Source organism: Rhinoderma darwinii, chromosome 4 (assembly GCF_050947455.1).
Source record: "Rhinoderma darwinii isolate aRhiDar2 chromosome 4, aRhiDar2.hap1, whole genome shotgun sequence".
In the NCBI taxonomy this organism is placed as follows: Eukaryota; Metazoa; Chordata; class Amphibia; order Anura; family Rhinodermatidae; genus Rhinoderma; species Rhinoderma darwinii.
The window spans coordinates 299,046,487-299,064,700 of NC_134690.1; the positions used below are offsets into that span (position 1 = coordinate 299,046,487).

General features: G+C 42.3%; 1 protein-coding gene across 4 annotated transcripts in view; it reads left to right on the forward strand.

The window, feature by feature from the left end:
* The window catches only part of ADAT2 (adenosine deaminase tRNA specific 2), an 85,098-nt gene that overhangs the window by 48,198 nt on the left and 18,686 nt on the right, over positions 1–18,214 (forward strand). The window lies entirely within an intron of this gene.

Genomic DNA, 18,214 nt, shown 5'->3' on the forward strand with positions numbered 1-18,214 from the left:
TCGCGGGACAGGGATGTAATATTGCCACTTTACAAAGCATTAGTGAGGCCTCATCTCGAATATGCAGTTCAGTTCTGGGCTCCAGTTCATAGAAATTATTCCCTGTAGTTGGAAAAAATACAAAGAAGAGCAACGAAGCTAATAAGGGGAATAGAGAATCTAAGTTATGAGGAAAGATTAAAATAATGAAACCTATTTAGCCTTGAAAAAAGACGTCTAAGGGGGGACATGATTAATTTATATAAATATATTAATGGCACATACAAAAAATATGGTGAAATTCTGTTCCATGTAAAACCCACTCAAAAAACAAGGGGGCACTCCCTCCGTCTGGAAAAAAAGGTTCAATCTGCAGAGGAGACAAGCTTTCTTTACAGTAAGAACGGTGAATTTATGGAATAGCCTACCGCAGGAGCTGGTCACAGCAGGGACAGTAGATGGCTTTAAAAAAGGGTTCGATAATTTCCTAGAACAAAACAGTATTAGCTCCTATGTGTATAAATTTTTCCCTTCCCTTTTCCCGTCCCTTGGTTGAACTTGATGGACATGTGTCTTTTTTCAGCCGTACTAACTATGTATGTAACTATGTGAATAACGTCCGTGTGCTGCGCATGTAAATCATGCACAGCACACGGACCCATTGATTTCAATGGGGCCGTTCACACATGCATGAGTTTTTCCGCAGCGAGAGTCTGCTGCGTGAAAATCACTGCATGTCCTATAATGGTGCGTTTTCACGCACCTACTCGCCCATTGAAGTCAATGGGTGTGTGAAAATCATGCACCGCAGACGGATGCACATCGGTGTGCGGTGCGTGATTTGCGCATCAATTTGATTTGAAAAAAAAGATGTGCTTTGCGAGTGCGTAAATAACACACACCACTCGTAAAGCACACTGATGCATAACGCATCACACATGGACCAGATTCACTCGCTTGAATCTGATACGCTCCTGTGAATGTAGCCTAAGACCAGTGATGAATGAAGACATTGTGGGAGACTGTGACAGTGCGTAGTCATTTTGGGTAAATATTCATGGAGCAGTTAATAACGGTAAACTACTAATTGGAGTTTGCTAGAAGCCGCCGAACATAGCGAAACAGGCTGAGGATGAAATGCTGCAACAAATACAGATGTAGCCAAGTTCATCTTGACTCCGATAACTTGCTGCAGCGTGATATCACACAACAAAGGCCTTTGAAAAGCCATTGAAAAAATCAAGTACGTTTCTTGACACTGTGTATTTAATGCGTTAAAAGTCAAGATAAAAATGCCTACATCTGTACAAAAGGCAGCAAATAATAATGGGGTGCTTATATTGGGGGATTTCTAACCTGATAATAATTGAGACAGGCCGCTTGATGTGCTTAAAGTTGTACGTTTTTATAAACCATTTAAGACCATTTTTTCGCTCAGTTGGTTGATAAACCAACCAGAGGGGATAATGTGCTGGATCTCATCTTATCTAATAGACCAGACACAATATCACATGTGGTGGTACGGGAGCACTTGGGCAATAGTGACCACAATATGGTAAGTTTTGATATAATATTCAATAAAACCATACGAAGCTACAAAAACCTGGAATTTTATGAAAGCAAAATTCAATCGATTGAGGGAAACACTTAGTCATGTTGACTGGGATCATGTAATGGCAAATAGGGATACTGAGACTAAATGGGGAGTTTTCAAAGATATATTACATGAATCATGTGGTAAGTTTATACCCACCGGTAACAAAATGTCTAGAAATAAAAGGAGACCTATATGGATGAATAGGGAATTACCAAATGTAACAAGACAAAAACAAAAAGCATTCAAAACTTTAACCCCTTTCCGACATCCGCCGTATATATACAGCGCACGTCGGATGGGGGTATATGGAGCTTTCTCACGGGCTGAGCCCGCTCCATAGGACGAGTGTGTCTGCTGTGTGTTACAGCCGACCCATCCGGGTAACGAGCGGGATCTCGCTCGTTTAACCCGTTAAATTCCACGGTCAATAGCGACCGCTGCATTTAAATCACTGAAAACAGGGGGGAGACCCCCTATAACGTTCCAAAACCCCACCCCCCACCCTGCGGCAAGATCGAGGGGTGCCGTTGGCTGGCATGGCAGCCGTGGGGCCTGATATAGGCCCCCAGGTCCGCCATCTTTGTACTCCTATGAAGCCCTTGTACATTAGAATTGCAGTATATCATGCAAGCGATCCAACGATCACTGGTTCAAGTCCCCTAGGGGGACTAGTAAAAAACTGTGAAATAAAGTTTTTTTTAATAAATAAATAAATAAATAAATAAAAAATTAAAAGTAAATAGAAAAAAGCACAATGTAAACATTTTTTTTTTTAAACAACATAACTAGTATTGACGCATCCGTAAAAGTCTAAACTATTAGAATATAGCATTATTTAGTCCGCACGGTGAACGCCATACAAAATCAAAAATGTAAACCGTCCGAATTGCTGATTTGTGGTCATTTAATATCCTGCAAAAAATTTAATAATAAGTGATCAAAAAGTCTCATGTACCACAAAATGGTACCAATATAAACTACAACTCGCCCCACAAAAAATAAGCCCTCATACCGCTAAATTAACGGAAAAATAAAAAAAGTTATGGCTCTCAGAATATGGCGACAAGTCAAATTTTATTTTTAACAATCGATTTTTTTCCTTGTAAAAGTAGTGAAACATAAAAAAAACTATGTAAGTTTGGTATCGATGTAATTGTATTGACCCGCAGAATAAAGTTAACATACCGTTTTAACCGCACTATGAGCGCTGTAAAAAAAAAAAAAAACACACCCAAAAGATTGATGGATCGCTGTTTTTTTCCTATTCCACCCCACAAATATTTTTTTTCCCAGTTTCCCACCAATATTATACAGTACAATAAAAGGTGCCGAGAAAATGTACAACTCGTCCCGCAAAAAACAAGCCCTCGTACAGCAGTATTGATGGAAGAATAAAAAAGTTACGGCTTTTGGAAGGTGGGGAGGAAAAAACAAAAGTGAAAATCCCAATAATAGCTTCAGCGGGAAGGGGTTAAAGGCAGTGGGCTCAGCAAAAGATCTCTATCGGAATGTAAAAATGATATCAAGTTAGCAAAGTTATTTACAGAAAAACAAATTGTTAACGACATTAAAATAGATCACAAAATTTTTTATAAATATATTAATGCCAAAAAGAAAAAATCTGATTAATATTTTCCCTCTTAAAGATGACCGTGGGAATATAATTGTAGAGGACAAATGTAGGGCTGAGAAATTAAACACATACTTTAACTCTGTGTTAGCTCCCAGTGCCAGGTATTCAGGGGGACAGTAATATAGGTTCCCCACCCAATATTAACTGCTTAACACAGGAGGAAGTACAGCGGCAACTGAGCAAATTAAATATTGATAAAGCCCCTGGCCCAGGCGGCATTCATCCGCTGGTATTAAAGGAATTCTGCTCCGTGATGGACAGACCATTGGATCTCCTCTTTATAAGGCCCTTTTACACCTGCCGATGTTCGGCCGACACAGCGAGCGCCGATCAACGAGACATCGTTGATCGGCACTAGTTTGCTCCAGTCATGCGGTCAACTTGGTCAAGTTATGCATTGCATATATTAATATATCAAGATGTCAAATCTTATATGAACTACCTTGTTTATTGACTTTCTGTATTTATTATTAATGTTCATTTGTTCTATTTCCTTCATATTTACTTTTTTTGAATGAACTTATTTCTCCAGTCTCCCTTTTATTTAGAAATTTTCCCCATCGGACGAATAATTTTATCATTATAATTATTTTACCATTTTTCACACTCTATTTCTATTTGTTTCTCCTGTATTTCCCCCAAAAATATGACCAAAATGTAATAATCCTTCCTTTATCTTACCCCCCTTCATGTAGCGATGCATCCTCTGTAGCATCCTTTTGCCTTTTACATTTGTTTTTTTCCCCTTTGCGGCCACCGTAGTTACTGTGGTCGTCTTGACTACGCTGACGCCGGCATGTGTTTATTGTTGTTCTATTCCTCTGCACTTTGGCGCTCGCCGCCGTTCGTGTGTTCACTGTCTGCTCATCCTGTTATTGCCTCTTCTGAACTTCGGTAAGCCCCCTAGCTATATTGATCTCTTCAGGTTTTGAAATGCTATTTTGTCCACTATCCTCCCCCTTTTTTTACATCCGTCCGGAACATCCTCTGTTCCTTAAATACTCTGTTCTGCATTGTTGGGATTGCCTTTAAATCTCTACCTCTGCTGTCACTGCTGTTTATACATATATACCCCTATGCATGTACCTTTTTAACGTATCCAATGCTTTTTATAACTGTGAATATGTACCTAATGATGTCAGACACACCTGGTTTTATTTACTTACCTGATTACTATGTGTTTTTTTGGCGTTTTTTTTAACCCCTCCCCAACCTCCTCTGTGTATTTAAACTGTATAATGTGCTGCTCTGTTATACCTATTTCTCGGCCTGACGAAGACGCACGTCCTGCGTTGAAACGCGTTGCCCATCCTGTGTTGCATAATAAATCAACTTAGTAGTACCTATCTGCCTTTTCTTCATATCAAGTAGCGCTCTCCAAAAACATCCAGTTTTTTTATATATATTTCATTGAAATATACTACCCTTTTAATTGTAGGGCTCTTGTAAGAGGTAATGGGTGATGGGAAAAAATGGCAACTTAAAATCGACATTGGAGGAAACACCTTGAAATGACAGGAGATAAAATTAGACTTTTTTTCAAATACACATAATTTGAAAAACGGAAAATGAACCTCCGTATTGTAGGTAAATAAAGTTGTCCATTATGTGAACCAGGTGACTTTCAGCGAGTTACCTTATTTTACAGTCTGTTTAGCTCCCGACATGCAATAGGGTATAGACAAAAATCCCACAAGATTCATAGTGAACAGCAAGATCTCCTCTCAGCAGCATACTTTTTACAAATAGAACAGTGGGAGGGGGGGAAGTAAAAATGAGTCCGTATACAGCATGCTCTCCTCTGCCCAACATCAGAAGCGTTATTTCACTTTCTTCAAATAATTTTATTTCACCAGCATTAAAGTATTGTTAGAAAACTAATAAGCTTTTAGTCAGCAAGGGAATTTGATGTTTGCAGGACAAGCAAAGAGGTTGTTTATTATGTACATGCATAGTTGCTAACAGTCCCGATTTTGCCGGGACTGTCCCGAATTTACTGAGACAATCCCAGCAAATTACTGTCCCAGACCGTGTCCCGGCAACTTGAATTGTTGCCTGCCTTATTTAATTGTATCTGCGTCCTCAGGACCCAGATAAAATGTAATACTATGACAGCGAATGAAGCCTGCTCTGTCATTCACTAGGCTACAGGCCATGTTAGACCTGCAGCCTCTAAAACACTGGGACAGGATCCCTGCGATCCAGTGACATTATCGCGCCAGCCTACACAAGGATCCTGTCTCGGCACCTCATAAGAAATTTTTGTTAGTTTATCTGTATGCAGAAATTCTGGGAAGAAAGCCACACCCCATTAGCCAAACCCACAAGATAAACTAGGTGTTCCTGTAAAAAAATTTGGAAATGTTGGCAACTATGCAGATGTTAGTACTACACTTTGTGGATACCAGCAGCTAGAGGAATTCTGATAGGAGTCTAGATGCCGGCAAAGGGTTAAATGATTACTAACTTTTCAATAGATTTTTCATTAATTAATAGTACAAGCGCATATATTACAAATTTTGTAATATATCTGATTAGAGAAAAGTGCCTCTTTCTCCACTTATCAGTCTCCTTTACTACCACCTAACCGTTCGTTCACTCACTCGTAATTTACTGCTATATCCATCTGCTTATTGAGGGATCAGATCAAAGCTGCCCATAGAAGTCTATGGAGAGGGGAAGGAGCACAGTGAGAGAGAGGCACAGGAGGTGAACAGAAACGCTGCAGCGGCTTGGCTACATTCACACCACGGTGAAAAAAAATGGCCGTTAAAAACTGATCTACTCATCCGTTTCCAGTTCATCTGTCCGTTTTTTTGTCCCACCCCCTGAAAACACGACCGTGCGCATATAGATAGTGCCGCAATGCCTACTATAGATAGTGCCACAATGCCCACTGTAAATAGTGCCATAGTGCCCACATATAAAGTGATATAGTGACACAGTGCCCATGTAGATAGTGTCACACATAGTGCCCATGTATATAGCGCCACAGTGTCCCCGGTAGATGGCAGCAGCAGCACCACCCCACCCGCCTGTATGTAGCGCCATTGTAGCTCCCTCTAGGAGTGGAATCCCTGGCCAGAGCATTGCCAGGGGCTTCTCCAGGAGCGGTATCCCCGGCCAGAGCGTCGGCAACGCACTAGATGGCGATTCCACTCCAGGAGGAGCCCCTGACTTCACTGTCAATATATGGACAGGGACGTCAAGGGCTTCCCCGAGCTCAGCGTTCAAAGTAGCATTGTGTCCAAGGAGTCCTCGGCCAGGATCAGTTTTTTCCGACCATCACAAGGATTGATTCCTGAAAAACGGCCATTAAAAACTGATCCATTGAGTTCTATGTGAGCCGTCGGGCCATGAAAACGGCCAAAAATAGGACATGTCCTATTTTTTTACTGCCAGTATTCACAAGCCATTAAGAAAACGGTCGTGTGAATACACCCATAGAACTTAATTGTTCTGAAGACGGCCGTGTGAATGTAGCCTAAATGTTATATCTCACCCCAGTGCTGGATTCACAGCTTCACTGCATATCACTGCTGTATAATGTCCTTTGTCCTGCTGCAGCCTCTACAAATATGTGATCTGTAAAGTTAATAGAGCATGATTTACTTCTTCCCTATGTGTGCCGGGTATGGCATACATGATAGTCATTAGACTCCACCAACAAGCACAGAGAACACTTAGGGTAAGTTCGCACAGCGTTTTTTGACAAGCAGAAAAAATCTGAATCAAAACTCTTTCAGGAATTTAGAGACAGATTTTGAATTAGCAGCATTTTTTTAAACTTTCCCCTCATTCTTCGCATTTTTTTGCCTGCAGCTGTTGAATTTAAGGCAAAGATCGCAGGAAAAAAGAGCGATCCAAATGAGCTCTACAGCTTTGTTTTTGTTTGTTTTGCCTTCCATTGATTTCAACGTGAGGTCCTGGGCGGAAACCACTCAAAGACAGAGCATGCCGTCCAGGAACAAAAATGCCTTTGCCTCCCGTTGAAATCATTGGGGGGTGATTTTTTTGGGGGGGGGATTTCTTGGCTCTGATTCTGACGTGCTTTCCGCATCAAAATCCGTGCCAAAAAACACTGTGTGAACATATCCTTAGAATCGGAAACAAAGTTTGCATAGGGGAAAACTTCTTAAAAATTCAGAATACGAGTCATATATGTAATGGCCACAAAAAGAGTCATAACACCAAAAAGGTTAGTCAGACTTCAATACGATATCAGCGAGGACATTAGAAAATGCAGAGTGACAGAATAAGCTGTCCTAAGTGAACTAACCACAGCATTCCTGTGTGTGTCGGTACAAAGTATCTTAAAACTGTCTACAATGACTTAGTTAATCTTCTGTCTTTAGTTTGGTCTTCCTCTTTTCTTTATCTAATGAAAAGGAAACCATGTCGGTCCCAGTAGTGGGGGCCCCCAGCGATCATACGTTTTTCACCTATCCTGTGGTTAGGTGATAAATGTTAAAGGAGTCTTCCTAATATCATATATTATTACCTATCTACAGGATAGGTAATAATTTTTTGATCATTGGGTCCCTCACTGATCGTGAAAACGGGGGTACCAAAACCAGATCCTCCTCACTGCTTGAATCGAGCGGTGCTAGAGTATGCGCTCGGCGATACATTAATTGTTTATGAGAGTGCCACCAACAGCTGTACGATGTAGCGCAGATGCGCACAAAGCCTAAGAGCTCCGCAAAAATGATCAACTGATTAGGTTCAACTGAACTGAGAAAGATAAAGGTCTGCTGCACATCAGTCACACTCTAGTATCTAGTTCACTTTAGAATTGTCTAATGCACATAGTAGCAGGCAAAGTATTCAAAATGTGTTCGTTTATCACCTTCGCTTGATTAATGTCCTATATGTCATGCATATCTTGGGGAAACATTCTTATCCTTCTTTTGAAGGTGCGTGTGCGTTTTCTGACTCCATAACCAGGCTGTGAGTCGGTTCCTTTGTGTATGTCTGTATTGAACCAGTACTCACACAGTCACACCAAAAAACGTTGTCAGTGTGAACTCAACTGAAGAGGGATGTATGAGGAATGCAGATGACGGTTTATCTCAAGCTGATAAACTTGTAATTATGCACAAAACAGTTGGTGAAAAGATGATTCTTTGTCAGAGCTCAACAGAAGATGACTGAAGCCTAAAATGGAGGACACAATGTGCTAGAGACAGGAAGTAGGGAGGGGCTGATTACATCAGAGCCTGGCTATAGGAAACCAGGAGAGACCAATCAAATCAAGATTCAAACTTTGCAATAGTTACATGACCGCAACTTGACCGTAAGTGAAACAAGTCAACATGACAGTCCCCATCTGAAATCTTAGATTTCACAATAATCAAACATAATGTCCTTAGATGAAGTCCAGAATTGGATCCTGTGACCTGAAAGACAGGAGAGAACATGCAACAAGACAAATGTAAACACTAATTGAGTCCAAGTCTTGTGGTTGAAGGTCTTGAGGCCTGTAATCCACAACAGTAGGAACCAGTAGTTCAAGTTCCAAGTAATAAACCCATCTTCAGGTTGGAGAAGCCACAATTTGCAAACACCTCCACCAAACCCTGTTGTAATCCAAACAGAAATGTGTTCATGGTATCACACAGATGGAAGTTTTTGGTGGAATTCTCACCGTCATAAGTAGAATCTGGTGGCCAAGTTCTTCTTTAAGCGATATCTTCTTTTGAAAGAAGAAGCACTAGTTAAAGAGGCTCTGTCACCAGATTTTCAAACCCCTATCTCCTATTGCAGCAGATCGGCGCTGCAATGTAGATAACAGTAAAGTTTTTTGTTTTTTTTCAAAAACGAGCATTTTTGGCCAAGTTATGACCATTTTTATATTTATGCAAATGAGCCTTTCTTAAGTACAACTGGGCGTGTTTAAAGTTATGTCCAACTGGGCGTGTATTGTGTGTGTATATCTGGGCGTTTTTACTTGTTTTACTAGCTGGGCGTTGTGAATAGAAGTGTATGATGCTGACGAATCAGCATCATCCACTTCTCTTCGTTACCACCCAGCTTCTGGCAGTTCACAGACACACAGCGTGTCCTCGCTCATCCGACGCGATGAAGTTCCTGTGGGAGGAAGTGAGTGACGTCACAGCGTGATCTCGCGAGGACACGCTGTGCGTCTGTGCACTGCCAGAAGCTGGGTGGTAACGAAGGGAAGTGGATGATGCTGATTCGTCAGCATCATACACTTCTATTCACAACGCCCAGCTAGTAAAACAAGTAAAAACGCCCAGATGCCCCTCTACATGGTTGTCCATGTCCATGTCTAGAGGCTCTGTCACCACATAAGTGGTCTATATTGTACATGATGTGATCGGCGCTGTAATGTAGATTACAGCAGTGGTTTTTATTTAGAAAAACGATCATATTTGATGGTGTTATGACCTATATTAGCTTTATGCTAATGACTTTCTCAATGGACAACTGGGCGTGTTTTACTATATGACCAAGTGGGCGTTGTACAGAGGAGTGTATGATGCTGACCAATCGGTGTCATAGACTTCTCTCCATTCATTTACACTGCAGATAGCGATATAGCTATATCGCTATGTGCAGTCACATAAACACACTATAACGCTACTCATGTGTCATGACAATGAATATACATTACCTCCAGCCAGGACATGATGTGTATTCATTCTCCTGACCACTTCTGTAGCGCCTCTGTGATTCACAGCACAGCGATATCTCGCTGTGAATGACAGCTTACAGCGTAGTCTCGCGAGACTACGGCTGCTATGCTGTAACTCACAGAGACGCTACAGAAGTGGTCAGGAGAATGCAGTGAATACGGTTGGAAGCAGAGCAGGACAATTAGCATGTCCCTGCTTTGTTAGGAAACCATGGATACAAGGGATAATTATCCCCTGTCTCCATTTTAAGTCTCCCGCGCGCACGGACTGTCTCGTGCGGGCTCTTATGAGTCGGCTGGTGATACATTATCACCATGCCGACCCATGCTAGCCTGGGGCAAGCGCCACACTCCTCGCTGCGAGCGTACCGACAGGGTTAAATAGCCCTGCGTCGGTACGCTCAGGAGCCGAGCTCATGAGCCGAAGCTAGCTGAAGACGATCAGCTGAGAGCTGCCTGCCTGCCTCACACACCACCGACGGCTCACCTCTCTCTCTCCTCCAAAGACCTCGAACTCCTGCTGCTGCCTCTGCTGCTCCACAAAGTCACGCTAAGTATCAAGTGTAGCAGCAGCTACACTTAACCCTGTCTCTCCCTGTCTCCTCCTGCTGTAACCCTTGCTTCCCTGAGTTAACCCCTTGATCTCCCTGAGTACTGTCCCTGAGTTAACCCTTGCTTCCCTGAGTTAACCCCTTGCTCTCGCTGAGTCCCTACTGTCCCAGAGTTAACCCTTGCTCCCTGAGTTAACCCCTTGCTCTCCCTGAGTAAGTTAACCCCTTGCTCTCCCTGAGTAAGTTAACCCCTTGTTCTCCCTGAGTTAACCCCTTGATCTCCCTGAGTACTGTCCCTACTGTCCCTGAGTTAACCCTTGCTTCCCTGAGTTAACCCCTTGCTCTCCCTGAGTAAGTTAACCCCTTGTTCTCCCTGAGTAAGTTAACCCCTTGTTCTCCCTAAGTTAACCCTTGCTGTCCCAGAGTCCCTGAGTTAACCCTTGCTTCCCTGAGTTAACCCCTTGATACAGTCCCTACTGTCCCAGAGTTAACCCTTGCTTCCCTGAGTTAACCCCTTGCTCTCCCTGAGTCCCTACTGTCCCAGAGTTAACCCTTGCTTCCCTGAGTTAACCCCTTGATACAGTATCAAGTGTAGCAGCAGCTACACTTAACCCTGTCTCCTCCTGCTTTAACCCTTGCTTCCCTGAGTTGTATAGGGAAAGTTATATTAGGAGGGAGTGGGATAGAGATAGTGTGTTAGAATCACAAGTAACTTGTGCATTGTGTTGTAACGTAACTGTATTCTGTGTATGTTTAGGTAAGTGGGTGGCGGTATAATATTGTGATACCGTGTTTATACTGTACTGTGATTAGTTACTGTAATATATATATGAGAGTGATTACTGTATGTTAATAAATACTATACAATTGTATTTATTGTACGGTCCTATTCCGTGTAGAAGCAAAGCAAGTAGACGTTCGTATAAGGAAAAGGTAGGGGAACTAGGCATAACCCTAGTGACCCTGATTATAAAGGGGGTAGTAATAGTGGGCGACCAAGTAGGTGAAACCCAGCTATTATACCAGCCCTTGTACACACGTGAGTGTGTAGTAACTGAGCATATATATATATATATATATATATATATATATATATATATATATATAGAATTATATTTATATATTATATATAGCCCTTTTACAAGTAGCGTTCTAGTGTGTTTATGTGACTGCACATAGCAATATAGCTATATCGCTATCTGCAGTGTAAATGAATGGAGAGAAGTGTATGACGCGGATTGGTCAGCGTCATACACTCCTCTGTACAACGCCCACTTGGTCATATAGTAAAACACGCCCAGTTGTCCATTGAGAAAGTCATTAGCAGAAAGCGAATATAGGTCATAACTCCGTTAAAAATGATCATTTTTCTAAATAAAAAACACTGCTGTATTCTACATTACAGCGACGATCACATCATGTACAATATAGGCCACTTATAATGTGGTGACAGAGCCTCTTTAAGTTCTCCATGGTAAACTTTCTCAGCAACATCTTGCCATGGATAGTGACTGGGGCTACGAACATAAGAGGATCATAGATGCTGTTCATGACAGATAAAACTCCTCTTTGAGAAAGGTTTGTCACAGGCTGACATTTGGAAGGAAAATATGTATTGTTTAATCTCACAGGGCAAACCTAGGCTGCGTTGTATGGCAGGAACATCAGAACCAAGATCGAGGACTTTCAATTTGCATGTAGGATCATCGGATGGAAATGCTTCCATTACCTTCTGGCTGTTGGAGATAATTTTGTGTAGTCTGAGGTTTCCTATTGAAAACATTTATTGTGTACTGGTGAGGCGATCGATTGCCTCTTCACTTGTGGGTAGAGATTTAAGTCCATTATCAACATAGAAATTCTTCTCACCAAAATGACAAGCGTTGGATCCATGGTCCTTCTCACCTCCCTAGGCTGTCCACCTAAATCCATAGATTGCTACAACAGGAGAGGGGCAGTTGTCAAAGACATGCACCTTCATCCGGTAATCTATGACTTCATTGCTAATATTGTTGTCCTTGTGCCATGGAAACTTCAGGTAGTTTTTATTGTCTTCCCTGACTAAGAAGCAATGGAACATTTGCTGGATGTCGGCTACTACTGCAACAGGTTCTTGTATAAAGCGACTTAGCACTCTTATGAAGCGGCTGTTTAGGTTTGTCCCATTAAGGAGTAAGTTGTTGAGGCAAACGCCTTCATACTGGGCGCTGGAATCAAACACCACTCTGATTTGGTTGGGTTTGTGAGGGTGATACACGCCAAAAGGATGGAAGCTACCAGCATTCTTCTTCCTCCTTTTGTGGTGGGGCAGGTTCTGCATTACCTCTGTCAAATATGTTCTGCACGAAGTCCACAAAATGTTTTTGCATTTCTGGTATTCTTTTCAGGGTGCGTATTGAAGAGGAAAATCTAGCAACTGCTCGATGTAGATTGTTTGGTAGTTTCACCCTTGGTGAGCGGAAGGGCAAAGGTTCTACCCATCTGTTGGAGTTGCCCTGATTGAAATCTTAGTCCATTACCGTGAGAAATTCTTTATCTTCTCTTGCAGGTGCTAGCTTGTTGTCCTCACTTTTTGAATTGAACGCTGTTGATTCAAGGCTGTCACACCAGGACAGAACCATGTTCATGTTATCTTTGTGCAATTTACAGTTACTCAGCTTCTCTTTCACCCAGTAAGGCCCCATGCACACGACCGTAAAAATTCCCCGTAATATGGTCCGCAATTACGGACCCATTCAGTTCTATTGGCCGCGGACACCTTTCTGTATCTCTACTTTTGTATGGGAGCACGGCCCGAAAATGCGGCCGACGGGCAAGATGTTTGTCTTAAATGAGAAAATATTGGTAGTCTTCTTCATCTTGTCTACACAGACGTTGCCATTGATAACCCAGCCTAGATCAAGGCATTTGGCGAACGGAGCATCATTTGGTCCATTGATCTGCTGGCGTACCATATGTACCTTGAGGATATCTCTACCGAGCAGAAGTAGGATCTCTGCAATCTTGTCAAGGGTTGGTATTCCATTGGCTATAGCCCTTAGGTGAGGGTGATGAAGAGCGGCCTCTGGCATAGGAATCTTCTCTTTGTTGGATGGTATGTGGTTTCACTCAACAAGTGTAGGTAAGGATATCTCAAGATTGTCCTTGAGAGAAGCTACAAGTCCACTGGCTCTTCTTCCAGAGACCTCCGTAATACCACTAGTGCCCAAGATGTGAGGGTAGGCATCTCCCTTTTAAGTTTAACAGATCAAAGAGTTCTGATCTTGCAAGTGATCGATTTGCTCTGGTCATCCAATATGGTATACACTTTTAAAGTCCTTTCTGGATGTCTCCTGGGGTATACATTCACTAGACATATCTTTGCATAGGACTTTGCCACAATGGTCTTTTCCACAGACTTCTGTGCATGAAGAAGATAGATCAGTAGGATTTGCTGTTTGATCTGAATTCTCCCCACCATGCTTTGGCGAAGGAGGGGAATGTGCAGGCGACGTAGGATTGGGTTGAAATGGGTAAAGCGCTTGCACGTGGTTCTCACAGCCGCATGCTATAGTTTTACAGTTCTTCGCAAAATGTTCAGTAGAAGCACAACATCTGAAATATACCTCAAATTTCTTTGGAATCTCGTTGCGTTCTTGGTGTTGTTTCTTTCTGAAACCGATGCACTTCTTGAGGGGATGTGGTTTTTTGTGAATAGTACACAGGCTATTAGGGTTTTCAACCCTTTTAACTTGGTTGCGCTTGTCGGGAGCTGGTGTAGGAAGGTTATCAGTCTTTTTTACTGACACTGGACCTCTGCGGTTTTTGTAGTTGGAGCGTGGGCTGTCATACTTAGGAGGAGATGAAACAGAATGACTCGACTCACTCTATGAGAAGCATTGGTCATTCTTGGATTCTGCAATGTTTCTGATAGACTCACAGAAGTAAGAAAAGGGAGGAAAGGAGACTTGATTTTCTATTTTGTATCTTGACCCAAGAGTAGTCCACTTTTCTTGTATACCATATGGCAGCTTGGAAACTATTGGGTTTACTCCATGAGCTGTGTCCAGGTAGGTGAGTATCCGCTTTGGCCAGCTGGAGCTCTAAGTGTAGGTCACTGAGCTCTTGGAATTTCTCATTGTACTTGCCAGTTTTTGGGTTTTTTTTGTTTTTTTTTTAAATCTCGCAGCTGTTTTAACAGAGCACTCTCTATGGCTTCAGGAATTCCCAAGCTACTTTCTAGTCTTTCCCAAGCAGTGATGAGGCCTGCCGCTGGATTAGCAATGTGAACAGATCTTAGTCTCTTGACACGTTCTGTTTACTGCTAACGAAGAGCTAGATCTGCTGATCAGGAGGATCGGTCCACAGTAATGCCAAGGTCACTAATTGCGATTCTGAAGGCAGATTTCCAACATCTGTAGTTCTCAGGCTGGTCGTCAAAGCTTTTGAGGCCGGTCTTTGTAAGTTCACGGTGAACCATGTTTCTTGCAAAGTCTGACATGTCTGTTCTCTCTGACTTTGGACAAGGAATTGCTGGCTGATTAGTGCTGCGCATATTGTTTGCTACTGCTCGCTGAGCGTGGAATATTTTTAAGATCCTGACTTAGATGGTCGCTTTGAACGCCTGGTCGACAATAGGTTTGCGATTCTTGCCACTGTCTTAGACTTAATTACACGTATTAAACTGTCTCTTTCTAAATTAAGATTATTGAAGTGAATGGGAGAAAAGGCTGCAATACTTGTGAATCGCCACTAAATGTGTGTCGAACATTCACAGTGAGCAAGAAGAAATTAAGGGGAAGCAGCGTTCGTATGAGAGCTGCAGCCTCTTTAAAACAGCTGATCAGCGGGGATCCCGGGAGTCAGACTTGACCCATCAGCTATTGAAGGCCTATGCTGAGGATACGCCATCAATTTTTATCAGCTGGAAAACCCCTTTAAAGGGAAGGTGTTTATTTTATCATATTGCTTTTAATATGATATTAACATAAATTTTATTTATTTGTTTTCTTGTGTTCTACTTTTTACTTTGTACTTACTTTTACTTCTCTATGGGGGCTGCCATTTTTTTTTCATCTCTGTATGTGTCGATTAACGACACATACAGAGATGAATGTAGTCAGAGCGGGGCTGTGGCTGTGTAATACAGCCATTGCCCTGCTCATGAGTCCTGACAGGTGCGCGTACGGTCAGCATGATGTGATGTGGCGGGCGCTGCACCAATGAATGCAGGCACTCATGACAGAGAACATCGCGGGTGCACTGCAAAACACCCCCATGTCCTGTCTTCAGTGCCTGCGCCGCTGCTCATTAGTTCAGCACCGGCTGTATCACCTTATGCTGACCGCGCGTGCACACTTATTGTCAGGAGCAGGGCAATGGTTGTATTACACAGCCGCAGCCCCGCGGTGGAGATCAGCGAAATCTCTCATCTTCGTCGTTATTCCCCTGAATTCTGCAATCAAAGCTGACTGCAGCATTCAAGGGCTAAATGAGAAGGGGGGATGCCCTTTGATCGCATCACAGGGAATCCCTGTGACGCGATCGAGGGACATACCATATATGGGCAGACAGCCCAGGGTCCATTGAAGGACCCCAGGGATTTCTAACCATATTTCCTGTTGGAGAAACTGTGATCCAGCGCCAGGTAATTTAAAAGGAAACAAGGTTCCAATTTTATTTCAAGACTTCTTAAAAATTCCAAATGCAAGGGTGGTTAGCAATAGTAGATTATGCCTACGCATTTCAGACACCGCTTGTGTCCTTATTCATGGCTTATTATAAACAAAAGAGATGCTGTTCCGAAGTTTATATCCAGTTGTAACAGGTGGAACGCAGTGCAACACAGCAGGAATGTGCTGAGGCGCAAATTAAATCTATAACACTCAACTAATACCTGAAAGCCCAGGAAGGTAAGTGGGATCAAAGGTGCTAGAATATAAACAAGATTATGTGTTGCTATATCAAAACAGCGTTCCACCTGTAACGACCGGATATAAACTTCGGAACGACATCTCTTTTGTTTATGATAAGCCATAAATAAGGACACAAGTATGTTCCGAATCGCATAGGCATAATCTATTATTGCAAGCCAACCTTGCATTTGGAATTTTTAAGAAGTCTTGAAATAAAATTGGAACCTTGTTTCCTTTTAAATCACCTGGCGCTGGATCACTGTTTCTCCTCCGTTCTTTGCTATTTCTACCGTGTGCCATCACGAGGATCCGAGCTATTGGTGAGCTGGAAGATTTCTTCCACATTTTCTCATATTTCCTGTTGTTAGGGCAAACAACTTCCTGTGTACTATCAGTACACAGGCTAATGTACTGGCATATAGATATATGCCAGTACATTAACTTTTTTTTTTTTATCAAATCTGTTTTTATTAATTAATAACAGGTACAAGGTACAGCAACTCCAAAATACAAAAGTACACAAATAGATAGAAACACATGTAATTTCCGTACTGCAGTACTAGGTAGGGTAGCATTAAACATGACAGCCATTTTTGCATTCAATGATTGTACTAAGTTGTAATACGATTTTACTGAATTTTAATAATTCTGCGGTCTCAGACATTTGGTTTGATAACATAATACCAATTCAGTCTTGGTAAATATCTGTTACCACAACTCTTACAGTTCACTATTCCACCCTCTCTAATGAACAGTGCCCCTTTGGAGAACCTGTACCCACCAAAACAGGGTCAAAATGATAATAATACAAAAACTTGGCTCTAGGAGCCGGGTAAATCGAGAAACAGGGGATGGTAAGATGACAGAAGAGCAGGAGGAAAAGAAAGGAGTAAGGGGGGGGGGGTACCTCTTAAGTTAAGTCAATGAATCGGCGTTAACAGCTCTACAGGATACTTCAAGTTACTGTGAAGCTCTAAGTAAGTCATCCCGGTGTCCAGGGAGCCCATATCTTTATAAACGAGTCGTATGTGCCCTCACCTCTATTGGTCAATTCTTCTAACAGATAAATTTGATTCACCTTATCAATCCACTGGTTCATTGTGGGAAGTTCAATTTGCAGCCAGTGTATTAGTGTATTAATGTTTTTGCCACAGCCAGCAAATGAGTGAATAAGTTTTTCTTAGATAGAACTATATCAGATGAAGGGAGTGCCAGAACAATAAGCGCTGCATTCAACTTAACCTGTGTGTCGCATACTGTGTTGGCAGCTACCTCAATTTGTTTCCAGAACTTTATCGGTGAACAATGCCACCAAATGTGCGAGTAAGATCCTTGCTGAGATTTGCATCTCCAACAGATATCCGAATCTGCCAAACCCATTTTATAGAGAGCTACTGGTGTTTTATACCATCTAGTAAGCAACTTATAATGATTTTCTTGTAGTTTTACGCACCTTGAAAATCCATGAGAATGAGCTAGGATGAAACCTCTCTCCCGTTCTGACAGCTGCAGCCCAAGCTCCAGCTCCCACGAAGAGACAAAGGATGGCAGATCCGCCACATCAGGTGTCAACAACTGGGCATAAATACTTGAAAGTTTTCGGGCCGAGGACGACATCAGAGACTGGAGCTCCCCTGCCGTTGGAATCTGATTCTCCGGCATCAGCTCCGCAATCTGAACTCCGGAGAAGTGTGTCCATATATCTGACCTATAATGCACTGGGGTGGAAAGTAGTTTTGGCAATGCTACCGCTGGTGTCAAAGGTGACGGTTGAGAGACCCCTTTATCCGTTAAACCATATCTTGCCCAGACTTCTAACGTCCCCTTTAATAAAGGGTTCGACAATGACCTAAGGTCTTGTTGTGTGGGCACCCATAATGTGGAATGAAAACTCTCTACGGA